General features: G+C 50.4%; 1 long non-coding RNA gene across 1 annotated transcript in view; it reads left to right on the top strand.

The window, feature by feature from the left end:
- Positions 1–213: 213 nt before the first annotated feature.
- LOC149324935 (uncharacterized) overlaps positions 214–19,022 on the top strand; it is a 33,588-nt gene continuing 14,779 nt past the window's right edge. The window contains exons 1-2 of the long non-coding RNA XR_016286630.1: positions 214–365; positions 1,212–1,333. This is a non-coding gene — a long non-coding RNA (uncharacterized LOC149324935). The remainder of the gene's footprint in view (positions 366–1,211; positions 1,334–19,022) is intronic.

Raw genomic sequence — 19,022 nt, forward strand, 5'->3', positions numbered from 1 at the left:
TCCAGGGCAGCCAGAAAAGCCTCCGCTATGACGTCACATAGCCGTAGAGTTTCTTACTCTATTGTGTTGCAATGAGAAAACCATGAAACACGAAAGCCTGGTTCTTGTCAAGCCGCTGACATTTCTCGCTGACATTTAGGCTCCAGATGGCGCACACGAGTTCCTGCTCTGCTGCTATTAAATTGAAAGGCGTTTGTGACTGAGGGGGTTCGAGGCGACAACTGGAACGTAAGAAAAGTATATTTCTGAACGCTACCCTACAACGCAGCCGCTTTGAAATCAAAGTAGCGGAAAAATTTAATGCAGAGGAATATGCCTACAACTCAGAAATCGCCTTAAGTCCGCTGGTTGCAAGATACTAATGAGTGAGTACTTTACTTTTGCATAGTCTACGTTCGGAGCTGTCAATTTCCAGTGTTTATGTACACAAAGCATTTTACGTGAACCTACCTGCAAACCCTTCGATACCGAAATGCTTTATTTCTGTTAGGCTAAGCAACATTGCAAAATGTTGTATGATCTCTAGATTTTCAAGAGCGAACCAGATATATATTTTAACATATTACCGTTTACATAACTCCTCCTTAATTTTGTTTGTGTGTGTACCATCCCTTCTTCTCAGGAACTGAATTTATCAGGTTTAGATTTCAGTACTGCTTCATCTGAACCGAAAAGAAAGGGACAGCTATAGGTAGCACTCTGCTTTAAGTAATCCCAACGTAAAGAATGCAGTGAATACTTTACTCATCTGTAAAGAGTTGTTCAAGAAATGACATAACACATTCGGATACATCAGTCGGCCCTTACATGAACATCATACACTTTCCACCTTTCTCGCATTACGTTTTTTAATAGGTACCGATCTGCGCTCTCTCATAATTTCGGAAAGGTCCGAAAAACATTTCAGACTATAACCTTTGTAACCAGTATATGCCCAATATACACCTTTTTGCAGGAAGCCATATTTAAATATATTACCGGTTGTTTTCTCCCCGGACGGGTTTCGTCGCGAGCATCTTAGTTCACGACATCCAGCGTCAAGTTATTTGACAAAGCGGAAAATAACAGGCTGTCCCCTATTTGCGCCACTGCTGCCTTCCTCGGATGAGAATATTTGAAACCAAGACGTTGAAACTAGAAGTGGTGATATCAGAAAGCAGGAATCTGTTGATATCTTTTATTTACTTTTTGCTTATTGATCGTTTCCACAGTTCATCCTGCAGCCTGCAGGAAGGACTGGAGTTTAAGATCTGCTAATCACGAACACTCCCATGGATCAGCGGTATACAGTAGTACTTTCAGCCACAAGCCACCACGATACCACTTCTTGCCTGTAAGTCTGCAGGTTTCGAAGTTGCAAATTATGCTCCGCGGCGCGTTTACAGACGTACGAAAGGCTGTCCATATGCTGTATCGGTTTAAATACATGCGTCTTGCAACACCGTCGAAGCCTAGCAAGCCCGGACGATGCGCACAAATTGTGGAGCCTATTCCGAAACTTCTAGAGTTGCATAATGAGTATGTGTCATCGTAGATACAGCATTTCTAAGCCGTCGTGTAATAAATAAGTGTACAGGATGGCCATGAAAGCAGCGGCCGTTTAGGCTTAAACTGAAAAATAATCACTGCTCCTTAATCAAAAATATAGCAGCTAACTATGTACATATAAGCGGCAAGAAGCCAGAGAAAGAAAAAATTATTGATTCCTTTCATTCAAGGGCACAAAAGCGGTGAACACCACTGTCGCTGCCTAATGATTTGGATAAATTAAATGCAGTAACATTTGTACCTATCGAGCACTATGACCTTTTTGTCTACAATAGAACCTTTAGAAAATTCAGCGCCATCTAGGGTGTGGTGCCCGAACCGCGGTGCCTCCGCCATTACTTGGGCATACGCCTGCCGGACTGCGCTCGGGTCGGATTGAAAGTACGGCGCCCGGCGAAGCAACAAGCGCAATTTTCTGGTTTCTGTGTCCTAACCATCTCCCTTGACATTGGCTCTGTACTCCAAGCTATAATCGCGATGTCGGTATGCTGCTGTGTGCCTTTCTGAAGCCAGCGCGGCGTAAGAGACGCGCACGGAAACAAGCTTTGTATCCAGAGCACGGAGCGCATGAAGTAGCTGCATGCTTCTTCTCGTCCGTGACCTGTTCGTTTTCAAATTAAAATGATTGGTATAAGTTTTGCAACAGCAGCGAAAAGTTCCTTCTGCCGTGTAGCCCTACTGCTGTATAGTGAGCGCAAAAATAAAGGCGCCACCTTCGCTGCACTCGAGGACATGCATTCAGATGCTGGCGACTGTTTTTGCACGTCACAAAATCAAAATGTTACTCAAAAGCGCTTGTTTTGGATCTGCGAGCATCCGCGTCTCAACCATTCATAGTGAGCTCCGTGTGCGCGATTAAGAGCATGACGATGCTGCGCGGCCGGCGAGGAGCGCCGTCGTTCTCAACGTTGCGAACCTGCAGCAAACGACGGCGACATAGGCGGAGTGCAGCAGCAGCAGCGGTGTGTTTTCGTTGGGTCAGTGCCTGCGCACTCCGGCTTAGCACGCACTCCGGTAATCTGTCACCTTGATCTGAAGTGAGCAAACTGTGCATGTGAACAGCTACAACGCGACTGATTTTTCATCGGCGGCTAGCGCACCGGCATTGCTGATCCAGTGAGAACTGGCTTCATTATTAATTGCTTCTCTATATTTCAAAAATACCTTCGGTCAAGATTCCTGACTAGATATATACCTTTGGCATAGCACAAATTGGTTTGGTTTGGTTTATTGGGGTTTAACGTCTCAAAGCGACTGAGGCTATGAGAGACGCCGTAGTGAAGGGCTCCGGAAATTTCGACCACCTGGTGTTCTTTAACGTGCACTGACATCGCACAGCACACGGGCCTCTAGAATTTCGCCTTCAAGAAATTCAGCCGCCGTGGCCGGGATCGAACCCGCGTCTTTCGGGTCAGCAGCCGAGCGCCGTAGCCACTGAGCCACCACGGCGGGGCATAGCACAAATTGTTCTGGTACTTTATTGAATATAAGAATGTTTACATTTGGATATCATCATTTGAGGACAAATTGTAGTGTTGATTAGGACGGGTTCTCTCAAGTAGATATATCTGAAAGAAATAAACAGTTGCGTTTGATCAAAAAGGTTCCAGCAGCAAACGATTGCTTTTTACGCACAGTCATTGATATCATAGACAATTTAGCAGAAAAAAAAAATTGAGGGGACACCTAAGCTTCGGTGTAAGGGTATGATGCGACAGAATTAATGAGTTAATAGTAGGGGTGTGCGAATAGTACTTTTTCCAAAGCGAATCGAATACGAATAGTATTGATATCGAATCGAATACGAATAATGTAGCTAAAAAGCGAATCGAATACGAATTGAATAGTGAAAGCAGCGAATCGAATACTCTGGAAGTTATGTTAATATCATTTGTACGTGGATTACGAAGGATGCAAAAGTGTCTGAAATTCAATATTATTCAAAATATTGTTTGATATATAGTTGACAGCAATGCACAGCTGTATCAACCTTGACTACAGGAGGAACAGTCTAAATCTTTAAGAACAAAAAGATTGCACAGAGCCATAACCAAAAGAGAATAGCGCTCAGTAAAGTCAAGTGGAGTTGGCAGGGGTTAATAAAATTACTAGATGCATCTTGGCTAGAAGTACAGCCTGGCCCTACTAGAACGCACAACTAGAAATTGAGTACTGTCAACATGGCATCAGTGGAACAACAACACATCAACTAAGACGAGACTTTCTCAGACTAGTCATCAAAAATTTTAAAAAGTTTGACTAGATTAAGGCGCTAACACCACTGGGAAATCCCATACAAAATGCAGACACTAGTCTAGTTTAATCTGCAGTTATTACTGAAGCCTTTAATGACTAGGAATGAAACTTGTCGCAACAGTTATGGGAAACGACCTGTAAGGTATCGGTAGCGTTCGCGGGGGTCATCGGAACGCGGCTGGGGGCACTCAAAGCGGAGCGTCTCCTTTCTTGGAACGCGGCCGCTCGCGAACGCGCCGGGAAGTACGGGTGTCCACCCGACAAGCGGTACCTGGCACGAATGTGTATTTGTGTTTGTTTTTATTTTGTGGTGGAGAGGGTTCTTCACCTTACGGGAGCTGGAGGGCTGGCCAGGCTCTCGATAAACCAATCATGTGAACATCGTAACATGATTGGAAGCCACCAAATGTGGGCCGGGCCTTTAAGTCTTTAAAACCGGGCCCCGGAGCTGGAAGCGGGGTTCTGGGCTAAGGTGAGATGCAACGCATCTTCGGCAACGCCGAGTAGGGGCCTCCCCTAGTATTAGCCAGATCCACCTTTTTGTTGTTTGGTTTGTCCTTTTTGCTGCTTAATGTGTCTAGTGCCTTAACTTGTATCTATTGTAAATACTGTACATAAAATTTGAAGTGTTCGCCTTACCCCTGCGTCTCAACTGAACACAAGACCGTCTCTGACGGGCACCCCTGGTGCGAAGAGCTTCAGTCTTCCAGTTGGAACAAACCGTCTCTGGCGGGCACCACTGGTGCAATAAGGAAGACGAAAGAACCTGTGAAACTTTACTGGCGCAGCCGACAGGATCCTGCGGCCATCGGAAGAGCTTCAGTTTTCTAGTTGGAACAAACCGTCTCTGGCGGGGCACCGCTGGTGCAATAAGGAAGACGAAAGAACCTGTGAAACTTTACTGGCGCAGTCGACAGGATCCTGCGGCCATCGGAAGACGGCGCAGGAAAAAGATTGAACGCAGGGAGAAAGGCGACGATCAGGCAACAGCAGCGTTCGAGAAAGGACCTGCGGAGAGACGGCGGCAAGGATGCAAGGACCACGGCGGTAGTCCAGCGACGCGGGACTGCATAAGGTCCAGAAAAGCAGCGCGTCGACAACTTGACGGTCACCGGCGGCGGAGCAGCGGCGTGCGACAGCTCATCGCAGCGTCCGGGGAAAGTGGCGGTGTACTCCAACGCCAAGGAGCTGGCAATGCGGATCGACGCATCGAAACCGTGAGTTTCCTTGGTCGCATTGTTCACGTCCCTGTGTTCGAGCCGGTAGGACAGTTGAGGAGTACAGACGGCGGTATGGAGGGCTATCCATGCCGGCCCTCACTCGATGTGAGGTACCAGGTTGAGTTAGCGAAGGCGCGCTTAGCGGACCTTCAGGCTCAACTCGCGAAAGTGAATGGCGGAAAGGCGGTGCTTCGCGAGGAAGAACCTCAGGATGTAAAGTATGTCTTGAAGGTTATAGAAGCGAGACGCCAGCAGGTAGAGCTAGAGATCTCTAAGATCAAGGTGAGCAGAAGAGCCAGTCAATCAGCCACGGAGAACTGCTCCGAGTCCCGAGAGATGAGGCCGCCTGTGCTGGAAGACAAAGACTTATCCTGCTCAAGCACAGGTGGAGGAAAGAGCAGTCAGGTCGCTGTAGGTAATCAGCCGATATGCGCGGACGCCTCTTTGTTGGGAAATGCCGCAGAGAGCGAAAACGAGATTTCTGAAGGAATCACAGCTTCGCCACTGCGGGCGGCTAGCAAAGAAAAAGAGCAGCCCAATTCTGATGGTCTAGGGCCAGTCGAGACCAAATTGTCCGAAACCAAGCAGGAGAGTGATCTAATTCCTGCAGGCTCTATGACTAAGATTGTGACCTCCGACACGGAGCTAGTAATCGGTGAAAATCTGGCGTTGCTGCAAACACACACTGTGTCGGCCATAGGGCATGAAGTGCCCCGTAGCGTTCCTGGTGACAACAGCTCTACATCCGAGGCAGAGAGCGGAGGTGGGCCCGCTGGGCCGACCGGGCAGAGCGCCGCGCAGTTGTCGAACGCACCCGGTGTGTGGCCGGCCAGGTCATTTGAGTACCCGGAAATGAGTGGCGACTTGCCGCAAGGCAAGCTCGGGTCAAGCGACGGCGAGTCAGCTCGTGCAGCAGACGATGCCACGAAGCCGGCCAGCGTCTATCAAGCAGGGAGCGGCGATTTAAATGTTTGCCCGTTCAGGAACGGTGCAAATAGCTCCAAACGCTCCAAAGTAGCACGGGACAGGCGCATAGCCTTCACAGTGAATGTCGGCGCGTGGAACAGTACGTTCCGTGCTGCGGTACGCCAAATTATGTTCATCAAGGCCGGCCGCACTGTTACAGTTGAACTAGGCAAGAGATATGTTCCTTACGCAGCACGCGGTCCGTACGGGCGCGCCGACGAGAGCGTGCCCTTAGGGGCGTCGCATGGTCAAAGATTTGGACTTATCGAGGATCAGGACGTTGTTTTCGATCCTGGAGGGCAGCATTTTTGAATTCTTGCCCCGCTGTGGCACCAGCCTAATGAGCCGAGTGGCAGTTAGGCGTTGTGTTGAGACGCGTAGTGGCTCGAACGCACACAAGGACGCTCGGTGCGACTAAGGAGGCTCATGTGGCCACTTACGGACGCCGTGCGAGTGCTACTGAACGCTCTAGTTGCGAGTGTCGGTGTGTGTGTCGAGCAGGACGCGGGTGTGCATGCTGGTGAACTGGGTGCAACGCACCAACTTGGACGCTGTGTTACGGCGCACGGCAGGCATGCCACTGTGTGTATTTAAGTGTGCATTTTGAGTAATGTTGTGTTGGTGCCCGTGTACAGTGTTGTCGGTAGCGTTCGCGGGGGTCATCGGAACGCGGCTGGGGGCACTCAAAGCGGAGCGTCTCCTTTCTTGGAACGCGGCCGCTCGCGAACGCGCCGGGAAGCACGGGTGTCCACCCGACACGCGGTACCTGGCACGAATGTGTATTTGTGTTTGTTTTTATTTTGAGCTAAGGTGAGATGCTACGCATCTTCGGCTCTGCCGAGTAGGGGTCTCCCCTAGTGTTAGCCAGTTCCACCCTATTTGTTGTTTGTCCTTGTGTCGTTAATTTTATCAAAAGGACCAACAACAAAAAGGGTGGAACTGGCTAATCACTAGGGGAGGCCCCTACCCGGCGTTGCCGAAGATGCGTAGCATCCCAAAAGGTGGAACATTAGAAGTAGTGCAGATGCAGTGAAACAAAGCGCATTTCAGAAAGGTTTAAATTTGTATATGAAAGACTGGGTAAGTTCCAGTAGCAGCACTGTACGTAAAGAGTGTTTTAACTACGGCGACAAAACAAAGGCAGTCTTGGAGCTCATAATGTAACTAGGGATATTCACCAACAAATGGTACTGGACTGTAAAATTGCACAGCAGGTCTGCTGGGAAATGTTATGGAAGCTTTGACCGCACAGAGTTGCCGTGCAAGAAAACAAGGTGCTCCACACTGTCTGATGAAAGTGGTTCCCGCCGGCAAGTTACTGTGTTGGAGCAAGTTGAGGAGAGTCTCTCGCTTGCCATCTGAGTAGCCGGAATGGCAAGGTACTTTCTGGCGGTGGTTGCAAGAGCTCCATACTTGATTTTTCCTTCTGTTTGCCACCACTGAAATGGACTGCTATCACGAGGCAACACTGGGGACTAAAGATAGTCGGACATTTCTTGCATTAAAGAGCAAAGGTTTTCTTTGCGTTTTGACGATACCACAGTATTAAACACTCCCCAAACGGATGACTGTTCTCTCCAATTCGTCTGCTCCTGTACAGAAGTTTCTAGTGAGCCGAACTGTAAAGGCCTTGACTCTTTCTGTTTCTGAAGTACTCAATACAAGAGGGACCGCATGTGCACCTTTTCTTGCTGGTCGCTGCAGACATCCTTGGAACGAGGGTCAAGCACAGTGGCAACAGCTTGGGGCATCTGTGTGCTTATACCTTGAACTCTTGCTTTCACAGACCTCAGGAGGTTCCTTGAAAACTCTAGCTCCTCAGCTCCACTGGCCTCTTCTGAAAGCAGCACCTGAATGCAGTCAAGAAGGGGAATAACAAGAGACAATGTTCGGTGGGACTCAGAACAAGCAGCCGTAGTGGCTTCTTCAATCGGTTGCAGCACTGACACGGAAACGGCTACTTGACGCCATTCAAGAGTGCTCAGGCTGTTAACAGAATCTGTTTCTGCCAAGTCTACTGTCACAGCTGACTTCAGCTTCTGCAAGCGCGCTAGCATGGCGTATTCACTATTCCATCTTGTAGGCACATCTTGTATCACCTCCAGTGGCTCCTGTATGCCCGTTCTCCTTTGTATTTCTTGTAGTCTTGTTCTCGTGCTGCTGCTTCCTTTGTAGAGCCCAACGATAGCCCGTGCTTTTCCACACACGCTTCCGAATCCGTTGCTTTCTTTCTTCGCGTCCTGACCACAAAGTTGCAGAGTGTGCGCGAAACAAGCAATGTGCACCCAGGGCGTCAGCTCAATCGCGGACACAAAGATCCGAGCATTGTCAGTCACTACATAGCAAGGGACGTCCTCAGGTATGTCCCACTCTTTCAAAACGTCCATGAGTAAACAACGCAGGTTGTCTGCAGTATCGTTTGCACACAGGTGACAGCAAGCAAGATCAAAACTGTGGGGCACGAAGTCGTCACTCAACACGTGGCACGTCACAGACACGTAACTGTCCCCAGGTAGGAAAGACTTTTATTGCTCTAGAAAGGTGTTAGTAGCAGACGAGAAAGAAGAGGTCCACCTTCCTTCTTCTCACAGGGTCGGTGCCCCTATTCCAGGGCACCGCTGAGCTTCGCTGCTCGTTGGGCGTGTTGGATCAGACCTTGTTGGCAACCCAGATCGCCGCTGATGAGCCGGCTCTCCCACTGTTCTGCACTCGGGTCTTTGCGAAAGCTCTCGTTTATACTGCATTCCCACGTGATGTGGTACAACGATGGTTTGCTACCACACCACGGGCAAGTGTCCCGATATTGCGTCGGGTAAATCTTGCTAAGGATATGCAGGTTTGGGAATGTTCCTGTCTGCAATCTTCGCCAATACACTGCCTCTAGTTGATTTAGATCAGGATGAGGCGGCGGATAGCGGATACGTACCCCCTTATAGTAGTTGCGAATGTCTGAATACGTAGGGCTGACTCGGTCGGGTAGATCGTCCGATTGGGAGGAAGCTCGGCTCGTATACCCTCGAGCTACCTCGTTGGCGCGTTCGTTCACCGCTATGTCGGTGTGTCCTGGCACCCAGTAAATGCTATGTGTGACTTTTGGTGGGGTCGCGCTTGGTCGATTGCTTGAGAAGGCCGAGCGTATGGCCGCATCGCTGGTTGCTCTCGAGCCACATTCCCAAGACTCGTATCTTGTCTCATTCGGGAATTAGCTGTCCTTCGAGGGAGACATTGAGGGACCCTTCCTTGTGTTTCCCTTTGTGGACTCGCAGGAGTTCGGATTTTTCGGTGGAGCAGGCGAGGCCTCGTGCACTGACATATTCTTCCACGCAGGTAGCCGCTGCTTGCAGTCGTTCTTCTTTCTGGCTGAGCGACTCAGTGGTAACCCAGACCGTGACGTCGTCAGCGTATATTGCGTGCTGTATGCCTTCGATCTTCTCGAGTTGTCTCGCGAGGCCGATCATGGCCACGTTGAAAAGTAGTGGCGAGATGACGGACCCTTGAGGTGTGCCTTTGTTGGGGGTCGAAAATTTAGCGCTGCGAAGGTCTCCGAGCCCAACCGTTGCAGTGCAGTTGGAGAGAAAGGCCTTCACGTAGCTGTGAATCTTCTCGCCGCAGTGGAGGTTGTCGAGTCCTTCCATTACAGCCGCGTGGCTAACGTTGTCAAAGGCTCCTTTGATGTCGAGGTCCATAACCACGGTCTCGCCTACGCTCGGGACGTTGGTGAGGACTTCCTCTTTGAGTTGTAAGAGGATGTCCTGGGTGGAGAAGTGGGCTCGGAAGCCGAACATACTGGGGGGGGGGGTACAGGTCTTCGTCTTCCATGTAGCTTTGGAGCCTCCGAGTAACGACTCGCTCGTACAGCTTGCCTAGGCAGGAGGTGAGTGAGATAGGTCGGAGATTTTCGATCTGGAGTTTCTTACCCGGTTTGGGGATCATTACGACCTCTGCATGCTTCCACTCTTCAGGAACCGTTCCTGCGGCCCAGTGCCCGTTGAGGAAGGTGGTCAGTTGGTCGACCGCCTCGTCGCAGAGGTTGCGTATGAGTGCGTTCTGGATCTTGTCTGCTCCCGCCGCAGTGTTGCGCGTGCCTGCCTTTATGGCAACGAACACTTCTTCCCTGGTGATCGTCCTGTATAAGTGGGAGTTCGGTTTCCCCAGGTATGGTTTCGCGTATGCCGCAGGCAAGGTCGTGTCGTAGCATTTCTCTTTGGCCTTATCTAGCAGTTCCTCTTCCGTACCCTCGAAGGTGTGGACGAGTCTGCGGATAGCTTTCCCGCTCTCGGCCCTGGTTTGGGTAGGGTCGAGGAGGGTCTTGAGTATACGCCACGTTTTGGCCGTGCTGAGGGTGCCGTCCAGCGAGCTACTGAACTGCTGCCAGCTCTGCCTGGCCAGTTGGGTCGCGTACTCCTCCGCTATCTTGGTGACTTCTGCGATCTTAAGCTTGAGCTTCCTGTTAAAGCGCTGCTTCTTCCAGCGCTTGGTGAGTCCTCGACGTGCCTCCCATAGCCTGATGAGCCGACGGTCCACCTCTGGTGTTTGCTCGGTGCGATCCACTTCCTGAGTGTACCGCTTCTGGATGTCTTTAAGTTGTTGACACCAATCATCTATGGAAGTAATCCCCCCTTCCAGGTCCGCGCAAGCCTTGCGGAAAGCCGGCCAGTTGGTGATCTTGGCCATGCCGAGCTTGCGCTTGATGTTGGTGGCTGCTATCGTGGTCTTCAGGATATTGTCACGTTTTAGTGACGGCAGTCCAGTGGTCAGGAAGACACCAACTAGTCTTGGAAACGAAGCTCTTTTTTGGGCTGACTTGCGCCCGCAAAAGAACAGAATCACTCGGCGGCGGCGTAAGCAACAAACTTGCTCGTCGGTCGTCGAACTACGAATGTCCGCCGCTCGCGGCATCGCTCAATTTAAAGGCGGCAAGGAAACTTCCAGATAACAGGACAAGATCATCTACAGTAATCTAGAAAAACCTAGATGCAGCCTTTCATGGCTGCGATCAATCGAGATTAGTCTGGTCGCTTCTCGCGTCACGAACAAAAGTGATAACAACCCCTTCCTGCAGCCTTGAGCGTGAACGAACAAACAGTACAATGATACGTGGCATTACCCCCCTTCCAAAGAAGCATCGTCTCGATGCTTTAAAATGAAAATAAACACGGAGAATGCTTCGAGAACTTAGAGTCCTTTAGCGTTCCTAATAAGGTGTAAGGGCAGCGGTAAAAGCTTCAAGTCTGGCCGTGTCGTCGTCGTCGTCGGTGTTGTCGTAGTTTTTGTCGTCGTATTTGTCGTCGTATTTGTTGTCGTATTTGTTGTCGTAGTAGTCGTCGTCGTCGTAGGGATCGTCGTCGTCGTAGGGATCGTCGTCTCCCAAGGGGTCGTCGTCTTTTAGGGGACGTCGTTGTCGTACGGTTCGTCGTTGTTGTAGGGTTCGTCGTCGTCGTAGGGGCATGACCTTCTGTTTTCGTCGATGTAGGATCTTAGTTTTTGCGCTCAGAAGCAACCTCACCTCCAGAGGCTGCTTTATTCAGTTTAACCTTCGGGGGATGGGGAAGCGTCCACGCACTGCGTAGCCTCGGCTAGGAGATACTTAGCGCGGTGACGATGGCGACGGAGAACGCGATAGGCGGCTCGGCGATGAGTATCCTTCCCGACGCAAAAAATCCTCGATTTCGGCTGGTCGCTGGCCGGGTCGGGGTCGTGAGGCGTCGTAAGGGAACCCTCGGATGCCCATTCTCCTGTATGGGCAGTACCGGAGAATGTGACCGGCTTCTCCGCAGTGGAAGCATTGTGGGCGGCGCTGGTCGGGTGTTCTCCACTCGAGGCATTTCCTCGGCCGTGTACGACGCTCGTAGGGCGGGCGAGTTGGGGCGAGAGGGCGGCGCTCCAGCGCAGCTGGTTAAGGGCGATACGGGCTTGGGTCCCGTCGTCGAGGTACAGGACGGCGCACTGCTGCGGCGTAAGTCATGGCTGGAGGCTCCAGAGGCTGCGTGGTAGACTGGAGTCAGGTCTTCCGGCGAATAACTCAAAGGGCTGGCGTCACGACTGGCAGGGGTTGTCCGGTACCTGGAAGGCTACCCAGCACCTCCACCAGATGTCACGTTTTAGTGACGGCAGTCCAGTGGTCAGGAAGACACCAACTAGTCTTGGAAACGAAGCTCTTTATTTGGGCTGACTTGCGCCCGCAAAAGAACAGAATCACTCGGCGGCGGCGTAAGCAACAAACTTGCTCGTCGGTCGTCGAACTACGAATGCCCGCCGCTCGCGGCATCGCTCAATTTAAAGGCGGCAAGGAAACTTCCAGATAACAGGACAAGATCATCTACAGTAATCTAGAAAAACCTAGATGCAGCCTTTCATGGCTGCGATCAATCGAGATTAGTCTGGTCGCTTCTCGCGTCACGAACAAAAGTGATAACAACCCTTTCCTGCAGCCTTGAGCGTGAACGAACAAACAGTACAATGATACGTGGCAATATAGTGGTCACTGCCTAGATTCTCCAGCAGATTCTCCCACGTTGCGTGCTTCACTCCCCTGACAAACGTTAAGTCCGGGCACGTATACGGGCAGATCGAAGTGCCGAGGCGCGTGGGATGAAGTTCCTCTGTTAAGAGGGTACATTGGATCGCTTCCGCCGCGTCCTCGACCTGTATACCTTTGTGATTATTAGTGGGGTATCCCCATTGCTGTCCGCGAGTCTTGAAGTCGCCTGCAAAGAGCAACGAGTTGCTTTTCGCAAGTTTGCTGGCCCCTAGAAAGAGTGTACCAAAATTCGCGTCCCGCCGGCGAGGCGAGCTATAGAGGTTTACGAGAAAGACACTCTTTTCCTTACGCTTCTTTTTGGGAATAATTTCCGTCACTAAGTCTTCAATTTTGGTGCTGGGAATTGGGTCATGGGCTATGGCTACCAACTTTTTGCTGACCAAGGTTGCCGTACGTCCGCTATCGTAGCACGTATATCCCCTGAGTGACGGTGTAGTGTTAGTTTCCTGTAAAGCTATTATATCGGGTGTGGAGCCTTGCGTATGTAAAAACTGCATTAGGAGTCCCTGCTTTTGGCGGTACCCCCTGCAGTTCCATTGCGAGATTTCTAGTGGAGTATTTTTATCCATGGTTTTGGGCACTGTTCTGATTGGAGCCTTCAGTTCCGAAACGGCGCTCGTGTATGAGCCTGTCCCGGGCCTCTTTTGTTATTCGTTGCGTATTTTGACTTTTGACGTGGTTGCGGAAACGTTGGTCCTGCAACGCAACTTTTTGCTGTAGTAATGTGACGTTCTGTTGTGACAGGTTGAGTTGGACCTGCATGGCATCTAATTTTGCATGAGTTTGGCGGAACTGTCCTTCGGTGCGAATCATGAAATCCTCCATGCGCTGCATGAAAGCTCTTAATTCTTCGAGGTTCACTGCTAAGGGGGTTGGAGATCGTTGCACTTCAGCCGCCGGGGTCGGGGGCCGCGGTACGTGCCCTGTTCTCTGAGCCTGCATCTCTTTAATGAGGTCATCGATTTTTTTTTCGGGGATGTGCATTCTCCTCTCTTAGTGCTTTAATTTCTTTTGAGTTACGCGTAATATTATCTTGATCCGAGAGCAGAATCAGTGGGTTTGGAGAGCCCGCTCCCCAGCTCACCTTGACGCCGCCCTTCTTCTGTTGTTTCTGCTGCTGCTGCTGCTGCTGCTGCTGCTTCGGCTTGGCCGTTGACCGGTTGAGCAGCGGGAAAGAGTCATCCCTGGATCGGCCCTGGCTGCGATCACGCACGGTGCTACGGCCTCGGCTCGAGGAGCGGCCATGGTCCCGCTCCGAGCTAAGCCACCTGGGTCGGCGCTCTCGACTCAGGTGCGGGTTCCGCTGCTGCTGCTGCGGTTGTTGCTGCTGCGGCAGTTGTTGTTGCTGCTGCGGTAGTTATTGCTGGTGCTGCTGCTGCTGCTGTTGCTGCTGCTGGTGGTGCTGCTGCTATTAAGCGTAGAAAGTTGGGCTAGTTGGTTGGTAGTACTATTGTGATACATTCCAGCGGCTAAAAAGACACGGACGAAGGTAGACGAGACAGGACGAACGCCGGACTTCAACTGAAGTTGAAGTCCGGCGTTCGTCCTGTCTCGTCTACCTTCGTCCGTGTCTTTTTAGCCGCTGGAATGTATCACAATAGTACTGCTGCTGCTGCTGCCATTGTTGTTTCCGGGACTGCCGGCCGCCGGTCGTGCTGCCCCGGAGCTCGTCAGTAGTCTTGAGGCGTCGACGGCACTCCCTGATGACGTGGTCGCCTTCGCACACCATGCATTTGGCCTTGTACGGGTGGCCTTCTGGTGGGTCGTGTGTGCCGCACGTCCTGCAGGGCTTGGTGTTCGGCGTTGGACAGACGTCCGAACGATGGCCTTGCTCTCCGCACACGTAGCAGATCTGCCTCGTAGGACGATATGGGTAGGTCTTGAATTCTCCGGAGCGGTAGATGACCCAATGCGGGATATACGGGCCGTCGAACGTGATGAGCGCCGTTTCCGACTTGCCCAGCATTCTCGCTTCCAGGATATTCACTCCTTGGGATCGAAGCCGCAGCCTCGATTTCAGTAGGGCCGGTGATTGACCCGGCATGACGCCGTGTATTACCGCACGCTTCAGGTCGTCCGGTAGGGGTGGATAGGTGTTGGTTGCATAGGTCTGGTCATTGATCGTGAGCTTTTCGATCTTCCTGAGCACGTCGCCGATGTCCAGGTCGGGCGTGCTCGCAATCATGACGTTCGATCCGGGCCGGAGTCTCATGATGAAGTCTTCTTCCTTGATCTTTCCTCCGCTGGCCGCGACGAGGGCTTGCGTTGCCTGGTCAACACGGATTTCGCTGATATTTAGGCTTCCCTTGGGGCGATAAATGATCTTGATATCATCCTTCGGTAGCGGCGGCGGACGTGGCCTTATCTGCCGCTGCGCTCCCGCCAGATGTGGTTTTAATGTAAAGCGCGGCACGCCACTCGCGTCTCTGCTCCGCCTCTGCTTGCTTCTTCCCGGGGATCGCCTGGCCCCTTCGAGCCTTTCTTCGAGCCTTTCCTTTTTAGGCGCCGTTTGTAAGAAACAAGCTCCCAACGATCCATGTCTTCGTCTTGCAGTGGGTCGATGTCGGCCCCGTCGTCCCGCTGCGGTGGCGAGGTCTCCATGGCCTCGGTCACTGCGTCCCCGAGACCGGGGCTCGCATTGACCGGCGGCGCGGCAGGAGATTCGTCCGTACCTTCAATATTCGCCGAACCTTGGGCCGAGGTCCGGGTAAGTTCATTCATGATAGGGTCGTCAGCGTCCCGGGGTTCCATGCTGGCCGATGTCTAGGCACGCAAGCACCGCACGGGGCCGCCCCGGGAGAGCGCTAGGCCTACGCTAGGCGCAGCGCTCCCGGCCGCAGGTGGCCACTCAAAAGTCCGATAAAAGTAAAAAAAATTGGGCCTACCGGCTCAAGAGTGGTGTCGCCGTGGTCCAGGTCACGTTATCCGTCGATGTAGTTGAAAAGTTTCGGTGGCCCACGTGAAAACTGGGTCGGAATCTTCGAAAAGACACGGAGCCGATGTGGAGTGCGTCCGCCCACATGCGAACGCCCGCGTTCCTCCTAGCGGCTAAAGTGGTGAAAGGCGAAAGCCCGAGTGCTGCATTCTGCTCCGCGATTGTTCACTTCACATTCTGTTGGTGCATTAATTAACTGCCAATTAATGACGCTTAATCTTTGCCTTTAGGAGTGGAACGCAACAGCGTGTTGTCAACTGTCTCCAGTTCGCGACGTCCAGCCGTCAGTTGTGATGGTGACAGAGCCTACATCTGTTCTGATGAAGCTGTGCAGCTTGTCATGGACGGAGCGCTTGACAGCGTTGAACATTTCAGGCACGATGATCCTCGAGAATGTCGTGCGACAGGGGACCTTGTATTCGGGCACCGTGTACCTCATCAGGTCTTGAAACCCTGACTCTTCGACAAGACAGTAGCTGAGCAGGCCACTTACAATGAAAGAAGCAATTGTCTCTGTAAGTGCCTTATGCATATAGTTATGTATGCTTGATAATATGTTATGGCACCCTGATGTACCTCTAAATCAATGATCAGCAATGGAGACTTCTTCCGTGTTGTATGGTTTCAGAAAACGATCACGGAAGACATAACTACTTTCACTGGTGTCATGTATTTTCTTCCTCTTTGCAGAATGTGTTCTGCCCTTAACTCAGTCTTCTTTTCTGCTGTAGTTGTACACTTTGCAGGCTACTAGCTTTTGCATACCTGCATTACAATTTTTATCCTTATCCCCGCACCCCCTCCCTCTCTACGCCACACTGATACTACGTGGCACTGTGTGCTCTGGAATTGTGAATAATTAGGATCTCACAGTCCTGCAGACAACCTCTAACAAGCTGCTGCCTGTTATTGAAAAGTTTGATATTAAGCATATCTGAATGCATTTTCTTACTATTATTGGAGGTTCTTTGGGTGAAGTGAAGGTACAAATGGGGGAGCCAGCTTTCAATTGCTCATACGAAGCGTTTCCCCAAATTGGTGACGAGCAGCACGCTGTAGCAGAAGAACCTGCTACTTTGGACGAAACGAAAGGTGCAGTTTCGCACCTGCCGACTAACAAATCTTCTGTCCGGGAAGGCATTAACTGCAGGTTCAATCAAGTTTTTTGCCTTGCCTTACGCCTGTTTCAATAGGAGTTTTGCAGGTATTGTGTTATGGTTCCCCCCCCCCCCCTCCTGTTTGGGGCGTAACATATTAATTCGAAAAAATTAACACATACCACTTGGTAAGAAATCTGATGACGGATACCATCAAATTTCGCGATGCAATGTAGTGTAGTCACTTTTTCTTCAGCTGTCTTCAGCTCGTATTCATGAACCTCACATGTTCAGATCAGGTCTGTGGCATGAGCGGTGTAATTATCCAAACCAATATCTAAATTGCACGTTCGATGAAGGAGACTATCTGGTGAGACTAGCCAAGTAGCTTGAAGAGGTTTGATTAAGCTTGTAAATATTCTTGTGCACGGTATTGGAGCATGTATATATGCTGATGTTTTGCCCAGGGGCACTGGGCTGTGGTAAAAAGACTTCCATGAATATGAAACCTGGCACCTAAATAGAGAGCTATTTGGGCCTCAACGAGCACCTGTTTCCATTCTCAATAACCACCATTCCTTGAAAGGCGCGGACGTTTTAAAAGTCCAGCTCCGAGATCTTTATATTTGTCCTTCCCTGCTTAGTCTGATTCCTCCCTACATGCGCTTTTCTAGTACAGTACTCTATCAGCTGATCAGATGCCAGTGGGCAGAACGGCCAGCCTTCAAGCTCTCCCCGTCTGCCCAAAGACATCATCGGAGTAGATGACGCGGGGCGGTGAGGTGTCACCCTAATTGGTTGCGAGCTAGTGCGAGCAGATTTTTAATATGTATTTCTTAATATGGGGTTCGCACAGAACTTTCAAATTTGACTCGTATAGCCACAAATAACTCCTCTACAGATCTGTTGCACTAGAATATGCCCATTTAAGTATTTTTCCGCTCCCTTTAAAGCGTTGTGGAGTAAGCATTCTTCATTTGTCGCGCAGCCTGTTTCACACTGGCATCCACCCAAGCGCATCCATATGGTTGGAAAGGAAAGGGCTTCCATAGAATCTTAGTAGCTGAAGGAAAATTTATCCTGCTGCAAGTTTCGAACTCTAGAGCACATTCTGACCGCAGCAGTCGCTGTACCAGCTGAGCTCACCAGCATGGTTAGCTTGTGGTAGGGGGAGAGTGAAATGATAAATAACTCGAAGTGGGAACAGTGTTGGTCCACCCTAGGGATTCCCCTAATACATTTGACAAACAGCTTATATCGCAGTCTCTTTCAGATCAGTAGACCACTCTTTTTTTAGTAGCTTCAGTGCTTGTTATGCATTTAATACTGATTTTCCTTCTCTATTGGAGCTTACCTGACAAGGTAAGGAGGAAACTCTATGGAGATTGGTTAAGTTGCAGACATTTTCAGTTTCACCACTGTGTAGTTTTCTTTAGATTGCCTTTAAAGCCTGTCCAGAAGGCAGATGACTCATGTTCTTACCAAATATTTGTTCCCTATACCGTTATATCGGTAGCCTTATCTGGAGTTTCTTAAAGTCAGTTCTTCAAAGCGTGTTAGGTGCATGTATATTCAATTTTCTGCAAAAACGTTCCATTTCTAATTCCACACAATTCCATACCTGTGAAGGCATGGCTTCACTCAGATGGTTGTTCGCTGAGCCCAGTTGAAAGTTCAGGCCACAACGGTCCTTGACTCAGAGCTCCTCTATGATGCGTTCAGCATCGTCCTATAATAAAATTTCTTTATTCTCTCTCCCAATGAATGACGAATTGCCGCCTGTGCAGCACACCAGAGACAATTTCTCATCCTTTATGTGTGCCGTGATGATATTTTCCTCCGGAAAATATTACAACGAATGATTAGAATGACTTTGAAATAGCAAAGTACAGTATTTGATTTTTGCCTCTTCAGAATTCTAGAGGCCCGTGTGCTGTGCGATGTCAGTGCACGTTAAAGAACCCCAGGTAGTCGAAATTTCCGGAGCCCTTCACTACGGCGTCTCTCATAGCCTCAGTCGCTTTGGGACGTTAAATCCCAATAAACCAATAAACCAATCTTCAGGAAAATGTCCTGTGCCCTGTGACCTCTTGTTATTGATGAGGCTATTCAGTCTGGGGAAAAGCCATATGAAGGACCGACATGCCGTATCATCAGGATCATCTAAGTGTGTGTTCGGAGAGCATGAGTGTGCTTTTCTTCCTTTGGTGTTTTTCTGACGCAATAAAGGACAGAACGGCGCCGACGGCATATGGGTATAACGCGCGGCGAGTGAAGCTGACGTGCTCGCGCCGACACGGGTTTGAATCGTACCAGAGGCGCTCTTCAATTTACTATTTTTTGGTTGGTGTCTTCATTACAACACGCACGTCGTCCACTAATCAATGAATTTCACGGCAGACAGTGGACGCCGCGTTTTTTTTTGCGATGGGGATTTCAATACCAAAATGCAGAAAAAA

Source organism: Amblyomma mixtum, unplaced genomic scaffold, assembly GCF_055824585.1.
Source record: "Amblyomma mixtum isolate Tamu unplaced genomic scaffold, ASM5582458v1 scaffold_11, whole genome shotgun sequence".
Lineage (NCBI taxonomy): Eukaryota > Metazoa > Arthropoda > Arachnida > Ixodida > Ixodidae > Amblyomma > Amblyomma mixtum.